General features: G+C 42.1%; 1 protein-coding gene and 1 pseudogene across 1 annotated transcript in view; both read right to left on the bottom strand.

Moving 5' to 3' along the window:
• The window catches only part of DCX (doublecortin), a 130,646-nt gene that overhangs the window by 39,942 nt on the left and 78,317 nt on the right, over positions 1–12,387 (bottom strand). The window lies entirely within an intron of this gene.
• Positions 9,186–9,314, bottom strand: LOC114200246 (U4 spliceosomal RNA; annotated as a pseudogene).

Below are 12,387 nucleotides of genomic sequence, written 5' to 3'. Positions count from 1 at the left end.
GGAATATGGCTTTGGAATTCAGTAGAGGAAGGAAAGGTTTGTTTCAAAAAGGAAGTTAATGTCTTCCTAGATTCTGGGTTAATTCTTGCCTTTGACTCACTGTGGAATCAGATAAGTTGCTTTTTCTCCGGGTCTCAGTTTCCCTTGCTGTAAGGTGAGGGCGCTGGTCTGGAGCCTTTTGAAGTCTGTGACTTTTTTGTGTCACAAGCCCTTTTGAGAATTTGATGAAAGCTATGGATCTTCTCAGAAAAGATGCATATGTGTGGATAGATAGCTTATTTTTCATATCATTTCAGGGCTTAAATATTTCCCTGAAGCCCATCTATAGATCCTAAGTTAAGAACCTCTGGAGTAGTTGATTTCCGAGGTCTCTTCTAGCTCTGACAGTCTCTGAAACATTCCAAGTTGGACACAGTTAATGAGCAGAGACACCAGGGCCAGAATGCTGGCAGCTGTGGTGGAATCCCAGAGGCTTAACTGTACCCCCCTTCCCAGGCTTCCTGAGACTCCAGTCCAAGGGAAGCAAAAGGATGTAAGCTCATTCTCTGCAAACTGAGTCCAAGGGAAGCAAAGGGGTGCAAACTGATTTACAGCAAACCAGACTGGAGTGTGCATCTGATGGTTGGCTCCCAGGATGCTGGAATTTAGCAAGGATATGACCTTTGTGGGAGAGAGTAGGCACAAGAGTCATGGCCTCTAAATGTGCCTCAGTGGCTGGCTGGGGAAAAGACAAAGAGCATTGGTAAGGAACATACAGCTCAATTTCAGATGTTCTGAGCTGACGACTCAGGAGGTAATTCTCAGCATGGCTGCACAGAGTGCTAACGGCCATAAACCTACTGCATCCCCCCTTTATGAGACGAGATTTTAGTACTAAAAAAAGATCAGGAGAGAAGAAAAGAAAGAGATTTGGTTGGGTGTACCAGTCGGGGTCCCAGTAAGAAACCCACGACACACTCAGATTGGATAAACTGAGTAGTTTAACAAAGGGGACTGCTTACAAAAGTATGGGCAGGGTACAAAGAAGCCATGGGGATACTGCAGTATCCTAGGACTAGTAATAGTGGGGTCCATTATCACCCTTATTCCTGAAAGAGAGAGGGGAGGTAGCAGTTACCAGGACCTAGAGGAAGGAGAGAGCATGAAAATGATATGAAAAGAGCTCCCTGATCGGAGCTGTGACCTTCAGTCAAAAGACGCCCAGCAACTTTTCAGGCAGGGGGCCAGGGAATAAACAGCCTAACCTTACTTTTCTCTCTCTGCCAGGGTTCCCCATGGGCTAAACAGCCAGAATCCAGAAGATGAGGGAGCCTGTTGACAAGGAGCAGGGTGGCGTAGGGTAGAAAGTAGAGAGTAAATCTGAAGAGGAAGGCCTGGAGAGCAGGTCTGTCATTGCAGGCAAGAGAAAGGAACTGTTACCACGGCCTTGAATGTGACATCCACCCAGTAGGCCCTGTGACATCTGGGCAAGAATAATTGAAGAGGTGTGAACTGCAATTAAGCAATAATGATACCATTTTGCATGTGTAAAAGCCTTTACACGTTTCATGCTGCTTTCACCTTATTGTCTCATCTGAGCCGTGGACTTACCATGTAGGCAAATGGGTGGTTTTCGTCTACACATGAGGAACCTGAAGTTCAGCCAAGGTAAGGGAATTTGCAAGCTCAAATGTCAATAGAGAGGAAGATGGAGACTAGAACATGGGTTTGGACTCCTAGTCTAGGGCCATTTGCACTATACCTTGAGGTCTTTTCTGTGTCGTGTTTCAGTCCACAATGTTGCTCCAATAGGACTTTATAGGACTCCTATTACTGACAGATGTGAAAATCCACCACAAGGGCAATAATGAGGAACAAAACTGCAGGGACTGCTTCCTCACATTTTGAGGAAAGGGTCAGTATGATGCAGTGGTAAGAAAACAGGCTGAGTTGGAAGATAAATAAATGAGTACAATATTCCTTGCAACTGTTTTCCAGAGCAGAGACTCCTAGACCCAGTTCTTCCTGCATCCTCTCTCCTTCTTCGTTTCTGGCCTCTGGGTATCCTACCTCATCAGCTACAGATTTTCACTGTAGAGGCTGTCATAGCTTGAAAGTAGAAAAGAAATGGAAATGAAGAAGTAAAAGCCCAAGGCAAATAAGAAAACAGAAACTTACCATGTCTTTTCAAATTCCATTGCAAAAAATAAAAACGTGTTTTCAAACTTGTCCCAATTTGCATGCAAACCAAGAAGGAAAACCAGGAGGTGGTCTACCCTTGAGTTTGCAATTAAGTAGGACTAGAGGAAAATTCTGAGGGTTCAGTGTTCTTAGGAAGGGCAAAGTGCTTAATGGAAGAGATGAGTCAGGCACTAGATGTGAAAGGACATTTGGGAAGGATGAGATTGCAGATGGCTCTGCCTGCAACCTTAAATTCCTTGTTCTAAAGATAATTAGAAGCCAGTGAATCCTAGAAGGTTCAAAGCCAATGAGCTTTCACGATCCATAGATTCTAGAGCAGTTCTCAGCCCAGGGTCCTTTTGCCTCCATCTAACTCCCCTAAAGACACTGGGCAATTATCTGGAGACATTTTGGGTTGTCACAACCGGGGGGTGGGGGTGCTACTGACATCTAGTGGGTAGAGGCCAGAGATGCTGCTAAATGACCTACCATGCACAGAACAGAGCCACACAACAAAGAACTAAAGAACAATCTGGACCAAAACATCAATAGTGCCAGGCTGGAGAAACCCTGCTCTAGGGCATCTCTCAACTGTCAAGACGTTACCCATGCTACGACCACAACACTCTCCACTCCCCAGCTGTAAAGATGGCCTCCTTGCTTCCACCTATGGACGGTAGGCTAGCAACTCTCCAGAGCCAGTTCAATGTCAGCAGCCTATTGGGCTAAGGCAGAATTCATCTCATTTCCCAGAGTGGTTTGTTGTTGTTACTATTGTCCATCGCTATTGAGTTTTTGACCCTTGGCCTTACTTTAACCCCACTAAGAAGCTTATTTCCTAGTTCCTAACTGCTTGTCTGGTTAATGACTCACAGCCTTCCTAGACCTCTGGTTTTTGCAAAGCCCTTGGCTCTTCTAGTCCTGGCATCATTCCCAGGCTCTGAGGTCCAACTTCATCCATGGTTTCAGAACTCAGTACAACACTGCTTTACTCATTCCATTCTCGGACACCAAATGGGGTTTGGGCTGGTAATTACCTTAGACCTGTTGCCTCTTGAAACTGTGTGAGAAAGTTGACTGCCCCAGGAAGGAAAAGATTCAATGAAATATCAACTAGTACAAGAGGTACTCCTTCTGTGACTTGTCAAAGTTGTAAGAGAAAGACCGAGAAGATGCTTTCTGATGCAGCACATTTCAGAAGACTTCTGTGTCAGCTGGCTTAAGGAGAGACAGAAAGATGTCCTGCACAAAGTTGTCTTTTTTTTTAATATTTTATTTATTTATTTATTTGACAGAGGGAGACACAGCGAGAGAAGGAACACAAGCAGGGGCCGAGCGAGAGGGAGAAGCAGACTCCCTGCTGAGCAGGGAACCCAACTCGGGGCTCGATCCCAGGACCCCGGGATCATGACCTGAGCCGAAGACAGACGCTTAACGACTGAGACACCCAGGCGTTCCACAATGTTGTCTTAAATCTCATCAAGCATGTACTTCATGTTTGAAGAAGAAGGAAAAAAAAAAAAAACACGCTGAGGATAAACTGAGACCCCACGGTTGAAATAATGTCTGATTTGGCCCTTTCTCAAGTGTTAGCCTCAGAAGGAGTACAAAAAAAGAATTTGAAACAACAATACAAAGTATGAGGATTATAACCATGGAGGCAAGTAGGAGTAACTGCTGTATTCCTAACAAACTTTTATTTCTGATTTTTGAGACTCAGGGTGATATTTGTGCAAAGCACTGGCTCCTAATCCTGGTTCAATCACATGTTGCTATGTGATCATGGGCAAGTCACTCACACTTTATTCCTCATCTAAAAAAATGGAACTGATATGCTATAACTGTAGTTTTCTTTTTTTTCAATTTGGAACAAAAAGATAGTGCATATGAAAGTGCCTTGAAAAGCATTAATGTTTTATGAATGCAAATTATTATAATTATTTTGCAGAAGATGTGTGACCTAAGGGGAAATGAATGTGGATAAGGAGGGACCAAACAAAGCTGGTAGGGGAAATCAGGTTTTGACAAAGGAGAGACAGAGACAAAGAGGTAGAGACACACAGGGGCAGGAGAGAGACAGACAGACAGACAGAAGCAGAGAGAGAGACAAAGAGAGAGAGAGACAGAGAATCTTCTGTGAACTATCTTCATCCTGTTTTACAGCACCCGAGGACTGGAAAGAAAATCCACTTTCTCTGCCCCTACAGAGCACTTTATCTCCACATTCTGGGCATAGCTGTACCTGTCTCCTTTTATAAAATCTTTGCAACAAAGGACTCCCTAACATGATTTGGTAGTGCATTCCAGAATTGATCTTTTAGGTCAAAAAGTTCTTCTGAATTCAATCACTTGTTGAATAGCAGTCACTGAGTGCTTATGAGAATTTAGCCACCATGGTAACCATTTAGGTAACAAAGAATAAGACACAGCTCTTGTCCTCGAGGAGCTGTCAGTCTGGTGGAAATTCCTTGGTTGAGTTCCTTCTGTCACAATTTAATTCTCTTCTTGCCTCTGACCTACATGTAATGGTCTGAAAAGTTGACTTTGGGACCTTGTTTATACAATCATCTAAACTGCCTCACGGTTCCAAGTTTTGACTCATAGCAATTGTGTTTTGAGCCTGCTAAGATTGAAAACTTACACAATTAAATTAGTTTCCCTTAAGAATGGGGGAAATAATCCAAGTCCAATATATTGGCAACCAGTCCAACTGGTTGCTGGGAAAGGATGAGTTGATTGCACATTTCTGAAGACTAATTTCTAGATGCTAGAGTATTCATAGGTTAATCTGCATCCTGCCCAGCGTTGTAGGTAATGCCTAGAGAGGACTATAACTGAACCCTAAGGAATAAAGCTCTAATAGTAGACATCTCCTATCCCTTAACATTTGGTAAAGGATATCTGAGAGCCTTTGATGGCCCCTTCAAATCACTCTCTTCATGTAAACCATCTCTAACGCTCCAGTTCCACTTTCTTTTAGTTCACATTCCCATTATGCCCATCACCATGTTTAATGAGCCAAATTGGTTCAAATGCAGCTAAAAGTCAAATACACAAAGAAGGCAGGATGATTCCTGTGAGAAAGAGAGCTTCTGTGACAACCCTCAAGGAGGCCGGGAGACAAAATGCTTCTCTGAAGACACCCAGGAGGAACAGCTAGGAAAAGTTCTGTATTCTCCCCCTCCTCACAAAAAGGCCTTTCTTTTTTCCCTCTTCAAATCCATTCCACCTCCCACACAGAGAGGCAGGACTAGTGGCAAGTTTAAGCAGGAATGCAAATTGAGGGATGTGTACAGGAAGACAGAAATAGACTGTATAAAATGGCAGCCAGTGTGATCGCCTGGAAGAAGCTCAACTCAAACCTTTCCACTGAGAGCAAAGCAGCCCCTGTTAACATTCGTCCCTTGCATGGGCTGCTGGGATCAGGAGTCAGGCTTTCAATGGTTTACAGCAACAGGACAACCCCTTGGAGGGGTGAGGGCCCACTCTCACTGTGCCTCTTACCCAAATGAGTGGTAAGGTCCACCTCGAGGAGACAAGAACCTTAGCTGGACTGAACCTGCATGGTGACGTTTCCCAGTCCCAAGGAAGACCAGGCTTGTTGCAGCCTCCACAAAACAAGCTCCGCACGGACTGCAGGAGACAAGCTACGGTCACCTGAACCTCATTTTCTCCACATTTACAGTAGATCAAGGGTCATTTAATACATGGTTGAAACAGAGCGTTTGGATGAATTTCATTTTCCGGTCACTGAAGGTTAGCCTTTTCAAATATTCACTTATACTTTGGTTCCAAATTTTGTTCAAGCAAAAGTTTGAAAAAAACCAAACAAACAACTAAACATCAGACCCTGGCTATTTGTTATTCCCCTCTCAAGGTAGAAAAATCGGTTTAATTATTTATTAATCGGTTAAATTAAAAATCAGTTTAATTAATTACTGCAACATCTTTAGGTGTCTTTGCACCCTCCCAGGCTAGCACAGGATTGGGCTTCTAGTAGGTTCACAGAACATTTATTTCTTTTAGCATTCCAGCAAGTCGCCATTTTACTGTATTTGTGTGTGTGTGTCTCCATAGTTGATCTCTTCTCTTTTTCAGATACATACAGCCCGAAGTACATCTGTTATTAACCTAATATGTTCAATTTCTTGAAATAGTTTCCTGTTTTGCTTATTATCTCTGTCATTAACAGTTACTGACCTAGGCCCTCATCCGGAACTCAAGGGCAGATGTGCATTCTTCTGGTCATTTTTGTGCTGAGGTTATGCTTTAGCCATCCAAATTCAGCTCAGAGTGGACAAACTACAGCAAGCAGAGAACATGGAGCCAAGAGAAGGGGAAGGGAAGAGAGACAGGGAGAGCCATCTGAAATGCTTGCTGGGCCATGGTTCAGAGAAAACTGCCTCCCTAGACTTGGCTGTCTTTCTAGGCCAGGCCTCTGTCAATAACACATTTATTGGCCATCCTGACTTCAGCCTCTGATTTGCCCAATTCAAATATACTTTTTCCAAGAAACAGCTCTCCTAGTCATGGCCCCTGACCATGACAAACAATGCTGTTGAAAGGTCCGAGTGAATGGGGCCATTTTCTCTAAATGAGTCACCACCACCTGGAAAGTTCTTGGAAAATGGAAGAGGCGCCAGAAGGCTAAAGACAAGGAAATGTTGTCCTACTTTTTGAAAAGGGAAAGAAGTATATCTCAGAAAATATAAACCAATAATTAACTTGATGCTGATACCCAGAAAAATACTGCAAAAGGGCTATTAGAATACTGTTTGTGAGCACTCAAGCAAAATTAGGATCACTAGACACAAATAAGGGTCAGTACAAGCCATGCCCAGCTAACTTTTCTTTTGATAAAACTTCTAGACATCTGTGGGGGATATAAAAATATAGTTGAAAAAACATATTTTGTGTACTGAGTATGCCCTGGGCCAGGGTTGGCAAAATACTTCCTTCCTGAGCCCATGGCAGAAATCATAACCCCTCACAACACGCTAGCGCTGAGTTCCTCCCCGATGTGCACTCCTTCTCAGTAGGCAGTCACCTTAGTCCACCTGCCATCCCAGGCTCACAGTCTGGAGATGCAGAAAATACATAAGACCCTTTTAGGAATTCATAAAATAGTAAAGTATGTTAGTCATTAAAATTCTAGTATATTACAGACATGAGACCCATCAATTCTGCTTCAAGGAGGAAGAATGAGGGCACAGCAACACTTCACAGAGGAGGTAACATTAGAAATGGGACTCAAGGGGCGCCTGGGTGGCTCAGTCGTTAAGCTTCTGCCTTCGGCTCAGATCATGATCTCAGGGTCCTGGGACCGAGCCCCACGTCGGGGTCTCTGCTCAGTGGGGAGCCTGCTTCTCCCTCTCCCACTCCCCCTGCTTGTGTTGCCTCTCTCGTTGTGTCTCTCCCTGTCAAATAAATAAGATCTTAAAAAAAAAAAAGAAATGGGTCTCAAAAACAAACAAACAAAAAAGAAATGGGTCTCAATAGATGAGTAGGAGTTCTCCAGGTAAAGGAACAGACATGCCATAAAATATCAGTCTGAAGTTTTTAAAGTTAGGTCATGATTGTACATTTGTTGGCAAATTGAAGAACTGGGGGTTTCATGTCAGTGTAATGAATTGTAGCTTTACTTGAACAGCCCTGCCAAAAGAAAGCGATTGAGGTTAAATGACAGAATCAAGATTTCAGAAAGTTTTCTGGGGCACCTGGCTGGCTCAGTCAGTGGAGTATGTGACTCTTGATCTGGAGTTGTGAGCTCAAGTGCCATGTTGGGTATAGAGATTGCTTGAAAACAAAATCTTAAGAAAAAAAAAAGTTTTAGAAAGTTTTTTAAAGGGCAGGACTTATGGGCCAAAAGCAAAGATTTCTAATGTTCCTTTGAGTTCCAGGAAAGATTATATTTAATGCACTTAGTAAATGTAAAGTTCCACATTTAGATTTCCAAAAATCAACTGTATACGATGGAGCAAGATGGATATTAACAGCAGCCCTAGGATTTTAGTTGATCCCAAGGCTAATATGAGTCATTAATGTGTGAGAGTTAATAGTGAGGAATAGAATGACAGAGTGAAAAGATGTCTGGAATGGGAGTTAAGAGACTCAAGTTTAGTTCTATCTATCTCGCTAAGTCACCATGTGACCTCAGTAAGTCACTTTGCCTCTCTGGGCCACATTGTTCTCTGAAGAAATTGGACTCAATTCATGGTTTTCAAACTACACTCCTCAGATCCTTGGGATGCTTCTTGGGCTACCTTGGGGAACAAGAAGGAAGTTGACATGAAGGTTCTGTAACCTCCCACCCTCCTTTTCATTTCAACAAGAGAAACTCCATTCTTAAGTGTTTTAAGAATTAGGATTCTGGCTAAGATTCATTTGCAAAAGAATTCCATTGCAGGGGCGCCTGAGTGGCTCAGTCCGTCAAGCATCTGCCTTTGGCTCAGGTCATGATCCCTGGGGCCTGGGATTGAGCCCCACGTTTCCCTGCTCAGCAGGGAGTCTGCTTTTCCCTCTGCCTCTCCCCCTGCTCGTGCTCTCTCTCAAATAAAAAAAAAAAAGAATTCCATTGCAAAAAATAATATGTTAAAGCCATGTAGCTCTAACATTGTAATCTTACAGGACATTGAGAGGAGTGTTGTGTGCAACTTAGTAAAATTAGTTTCTCTATATGCACTGGGCAATGGTCAGACAATATCTGAACTCTCTTCCACTCTGGGCACCATGTTTTGAGAGGGACATCAACAAAACAGAGTGCATTTGGAGAAAGATGACTCAGGATGGGAAAAGCATATATATTGAAGATAATAGAGGTGCTTATCCTGGAAAACAGAAAGATATGGGGGACACGATAAACAAATTTAAATATTTGAAGGCTTATCCTGCAGAAGAATGACTTGCCTTATGCTGTTTAGCTCTAGAACACTGAGCTGGAACTGCTGGACAAAAAGAATTTCAGAACAGATTTTGACTCACCATAGGAAGGAACTTTTAAACATGCAGCCTTACAAAGTAATAAGCTTGCAGTAAGAACAAAAAATGAGGTATAATTTTGCAAAATAGAAGAAAAAATTATCACTATTTTCAATGAGCAATAATTGTGCCTCAGATAAACCTCATTGGCCACAATACTGCCACTGTGCAGAGCTAAATCATTGCTATTCTCATGCTGGATGATTGTCTACTCAGAAAATTGCAGAGAAGGAACAAAAATCCATGTGCTCCAATAAGATAGTTTAACAAGATGGCCACATACAAGATCAACATACAAAATAACAGTTTTCTTATACTACAGCAATAGTCAATTACTAAAAAACTTAGAGGAAAAATACTCTATTCACAAGAGCAAGAAAAATTATAAGATATCTAGAAGTAAATCTATAAAAAATGTCTTAGACCTAGTTGGTGAAAACTATACAAGTCTTTATTGAAGAAAATAAAAGATATTTTCATTTTCAAAATATCCTAAAGATGTCATTTCTCCTCAAACTTAGATATACAATTCAAGACAGTCCAAATAAAAATCTCAGTAGCACTTTAATGAAAATTGACAATCTGTTTCTAAAAAGTTCAGATGGGAGACAAAACGTATAAAAATAGGGCATGATATCTTGGGGAAAAAAGGGCCCAGTGGAGGGCACCCGGGTGGCTCAGTCGTTAAGCATCTGCCTTCAGCTCAGGTCATGATCCCAGGGTCCTGGGATCGAGCCCCGCATCGGGCTCCCTGCACTGTGGGAAGCCTGCTTCTCCCTCTCCCACTCCCCCCTGCTTGTGTTCCCTCTCTCACTGTCTCTCTCTCTGTCAAATTAAAAAAATAAAATAAAATAAAAGGGCCCAGTGGAGATTTACAATATCAGACATCAAAATAAACTATAGTATTTAAAACAGGGTAGTATTATGCCAGGAACAGGCAGAAATAAATCCATGGAACAGAGATCATAGATGAATTGAGAGTCAAAATGACCCTTCTAATCAGTGTTGAAAGAATTAATTATTTTATAAATTGGGATGAGATCTTGCCTATCTCTTTCGAAAAACGGTAGACACCTCCCTGTAGCTCACAACAAACACAACAAATAGAGATGAACGTAAAAGGAAAAAACAATAAGAATGTTTGAAGAAATAGAGAAGAATGCTTTGATCATCTTCAGGTAAGGGAGGCCTTCTTCAACAAGATCTAAACCACAGAAGCCACAAAGTAAAAGAGTAATAAATTTGATTATGCCAAAATTAAAGGCTTTTAATTTAACATTTTACAAAAAAAGAAGAGATAAATAAATCAAATAAATAAATACAAGTTATAAGACAGAAAATACTGGCCACATATTCAACAAAGGATTACCTTCTAAAATATATCATATCAATGTTTTTAATTTTTATTGTTTTTTTTTAAAGATTTTATTTATTTATTTGACAGAGAGAGAGAGAGAGATCACAAGTAGGCAGACAGGTAGGCAAGGGAGAGGGAGAAGCAGGCTTCCTGCTGAGCACAGAGTCCGATGCGGGGTTCGATCCCAGGACCCTGGGATCATGACCTGAGCCGAAGGCAGACGCTTAACCGACTGAGCCACCCAGGCGCCCCCATATCAGTGTTTTTTAAAAAGAACAAAGAATCCGATAGGAAAATGGGCAAAGTAAATAAACAGGCAACTAATTAACTAATTAATTTAAAATGGCCAAGGGCGCCTGGGTGGCTGAGATGGTTAAGCATCTGCCTTCAGCTCAGGTCATGATCCCAGGGTCCTGGGATCGAGTCCCGCATCGGGCTCCCTACTCCTTGGGAGCCTGCTTCTCCCTCTGCCTCTCTCTCTCTCTCTCTCTCTCTCTCTCTGTCTCTCATGAATAAATAAATAAAATCTTTAAAAAAAATAAATAAAATGGCCAAAATTCTCACTCACTCAATCTTTATAATCTCAGGGCAATGCAAATTAAAGCAGTAATTATATATTATGTTTTACCCATCAGACTAGTAAAAATCTAAAAGACTGATGAAAGTGTTGCAGAAAATATAAGAAAACAGCACTCCCAAACACTGTGGATGGGAGTAAACATTTATAAAGCCTTTTAGGGATGAACAATTGGCAGAATGTATCAAAACAGAAAATATATATAATCAATGACCCAGTAATTATCCCTCTAGGAATCTAATTATATATGTACAAAGATGCTTATTACAGTATTGTATGTAACTGCAAAAACTGGAGGCAACCTAACTATCCACCAATAGAGGACTATTCCATAAACTACAATATATCCCTACTAGAGAATACTATGCAGCTGTTAAAAAGGAATGCAATGGGAATGTATACATACCCATATAGAAAGAGCTCCAAATGGTGCAAAAGCAGACTATGGACAAATGGAGATTATGTGATCTTATTTAAGAATAGATATATTTATCTCTACCTCCATCTCTGTGTGTAAATCAAGGTTTCTCAGCCTTGGTACTGTTGACATTTGGGGTCAGATGATTGTTTTCTGTGGGTTTTTTAGATTTTATTTATTCATTTCAGAGAGAGAGAGTGAGAGCATGTGAGTGCGTGAGTGGGGAAGGGCAGAGGGTGAGAGAAAGAGAATCTGAAGCAGACTCCACACTGAGGGCCGAACCCAGTGTAGGGCTCGATCCCACAACCATGAGATCATGACCTGAGCTGAAACCAAGAGTCTAACGCTCAACGAACTAGCCGCCCAGGGCGGGCCAGATGATTGTGGGGTTTGTGTTTTGTTTTGCTTTTCTTGGAGGAGCTGTCCTGTGCACTGTGGGAAGTTTAGCAACATTCCTGGCTTCTCCCCACTAGGTGACAGTAACATCCCACCCCCAGCTATGACAACCAACAATGCTTCCAGACATTGCCAGATGTTCCCCTGAAAGACAAAATTGCTTTGGTTGAGAACCACTGATATAAATGTATTTAGAAAGGGCTAGAAGGATACACATTGAACACTTAAGAGTGGTCACCTCTGGAGGGAGAAAGAGTAACTGGAGAGGAGAAAGGACATTCATATATTCTCTTTATACTTTTGGATTGCTTGACTCACATAAAAATGATGATGGAGGGGTGCCTGGGTGGCTCAGTCAGTTAAGCGTCTGCCTTCGGCTCAGGTCATGATCCCAGGGTCCTGGGATCCAGCCCCGCATCGGGCTCCCCGCTCGGCGGGAAGCCTGCTTCTCCCTCTCCCACTCCCCCTGCTTGTGTTCCTGCTCTCACTGTCTCTCTCTCT

This window comes from Eumetopias jubatus, unplaced genomic scaffold (assembly GCF_037043125.1).
Source record: "Eumetopias jubatus isolate StellerSeaLion01/CBP00866 unplaced genomic scaffold, mEumJub1_p1.0 scaffold_11, whole genome shotgun sequence".
Classification (NCBI taxonomy): Eukaryota; Metazoa; Chordata; class Mammalia; order Carnivora; family Otariidae; genus Eumetopias; species Eumetopias jubatus.
The sequence above is the reverse complement of the archived record's forward strand: the minus strand, read 5'-3'. Positions and strand labels throughout refer to the sequence as shown.